The following is a 2,795-nucleotide window of genomic DNA, read 5'->3' on the forward strand; positions in this document are numbered from 1 at the left end:
GGTTATTCCATTCCACTCTTAGAAAACTGGAAGACAAACCAAATTATAATATGAAGCACATTTAAGAACACCTCTAAAGAAACCCCATATAACATACTATTGTTAAGGAGAATCACTAACCTCATTGACATACATAAATGCCCTTTGTACATAAACCACCAGTTCCCATTCTAAACATAAAAATAAGACTACGATACTAGAAGGGTAGTGTGGTGATAAGGTAAAAAAGAAGGAAAATTTAATTGCTACATAGTGCCAACAAAAACAGGTTAGATTATCACCCATGTCGGGTCAAGGGTAGCCGAAGTAATTTTTTTTATAAATACCATATCATTTGCAGGTTTTATCACAATCATCACAACATTTGTTCTAGCCCCAAGAGAGTGCTAGTTTTGGAACACTGGTAAAAACAAATTAGTATAATTTACATGAAACATATGAAACTATTAAAGGTAATAAATGCAAAAAATAGCAACATTTGCAGACATGGGTATAATCCATTTTCATCTACGGTGTTATTAAACTGGATAGACCAAATTATCTCCTCTCTGGAAAAACAACATTCTCTATAGCCTTCAGTCTGCTTTCTGACTTGGCATAGATACAGTGTGTTCAACTTGTATTTACAGTTTACAGCCAAGAACACCAATGAGACCCATCAGCGTCCCTCAACTAGTGTCACTTTGCAGCATCCCACATTTATCTGCTACAGTATGTTACTGTTTAATGTTAGTTTTCTGGTTTGGAAATGTATGTAGCAAAACATAAAATTTACACTTCAGCTGGCACTTAGACAAAATATCTTGTTTCTGGAATTTATTTAGTTAACCAGTATTTAAAAATGTCTCAATATAACTCATTAATGTTCTGGAACGTCACCATTATACATATATATAATAATAATTTCACTTGTAAACATTTTTATGTTTTATAGGTTTCCAATTATAAACTTTTCAAATAAAGTAAAAAGAAAATGACTTAATATTTGTTTAAATGTAGCAAGCGTTACACTTTTTGAATTTTCATAGGGTTATTTAGTAACCACTGCAGTTTACTCAGTGTCAAATATGTGGAGAGTAGTTCTTAATCAACGTAACTGTGATGCATAATGTATGCTAGTCAGCAAGGACCAACAAGACATTTCTGTTGTATTTTATGGTCCAAGTTAGAAACGAAAGAGAATACATTTAACTTTCAAGCATGCAGCATATTCAGGAACCCATAAAATTAAAGGGACATTCCAGCCATCATATACACTTCAATGCATATGATAGCTGTGTGGTCCATTTACATTTTCTTGTCCCTTTTTTAAATGCAGGGAAGTTGGAAGCTGGATACCTGTAAAAGAAAGTAATATTACAATTTACGGCCATTTGACAAAATCTTCTTTCCTTCTCCATGATTTGAAATTTCTTGCCAGTGACAGGACAGTACTGCCAATTAAATCAATGGGAATATACATGTCACTGATTGACAGCTTAAGTAGGGGAGGAAAGTGCCCCACTGTAATCAATGGGAAGACTTTACATATGTGCACTGGGGTCTAAACAGACCCTTGAATGCAGTGTTGAGCAGAGCTAGTGCAGGATCTGACTGAATGAGAGTAGATCACATATAGAGAGAAGCATCCGGCCGAATAGGGGCAAATGCATTTGGGGGGATTCTGCAGAATCCCGCCCCATGCATTTGCAAAATGGACCTTATGAAAACTTACCACACACCTATCATAAAAATAAAAGTATATATGATGGCTGGAATGTCCCTTTAAGATAATTGGATCAGAACAAACAATGACTCTTTCCTGCATAATGCATGGAATCATAAGCTAATCATTTCTATTGAATGGATTATGGACAGACCCCAGGCGCAGTAGCTAGTGGATTTACAGAAACTTTTTTTAAGCATATAAAACAAATGTCTTATTTAATCAAAGTTACAAAAAATGATAAAGATAAAAAACAATTAGTGGTTAAGACCGCTTTCCACAGACTGCTGTAATGCAGTATTAAAGATTTGGTAATGTAATGAATTAAAAATGCCATCATCCAAAAAAAAGGGGGATTGTACATTCAGGACACAGCAGAGCAGTGGGATAAGCATTGACTAGTGAATGGGCTGCTATAAATAATATATCCACATATTTACTACAAAACCTTACCCACAGAACCAACTTCACCAATATTTCCCACATCACTACTTTCTGTGTCATACAGAGTAATCTTTTTATGTAAACATACCTTAAAAGGCAAGACACCCCCTCCCCCAGTGGACAATCTGCTGTTCATTTTCTATATTGTAACAAAGTGACAGAATCCAACAGAGCAAATCAAATTCTGCTTTCACACAGAGAATGTCTTACATCACAGCAAACATTTTGTTTGTAGAAGTTAAGAGCCAAATATAAAAATCTGGGAGCCAGCAGAGCCAGAAGAGATACAACCATAGAAATCAAAATAGTCCGATCTAAAAATCGAGACGCCATGACTACCCAGCACCAGGGATTTAGCCAGTCCATTATATATATATATATATATATACACACAGTATATAATATATATTTGAATGTATAGATTATAACATGCTATATACATGAATAAATAATATTTTTAAATATGGAATATGCATATTTTCACTGTTTTGGAAGATTGCCTGAACTCTACCTGGGGTAACATACTATCATACGAAAATCTTGTATGTTGTCTAACATGGTGTTAAGATTTGAAATGACTATAACATAGGACCACCCACGTTAATTTGAGGTGCCCATTCAATATACCAATTGTGTTTACCTTTGA

The sequence above is a fragment of the Sceloporus occidentalis genome, unplaced genomic scaffold, assembly GCF_023333645.1.
Source record: "Sceloporus occidentalis isolate IW3139 unplaced genomic scaffold, rSceOcc1.0.p SCAF_43, whole genome shotgun sequence".
NCBI lineage: Eukaryota > Metazoa > Chordata > Lepidosauria > Squamata > Phrynosomatidae > Sceloporus > Sceloporus occidentalis.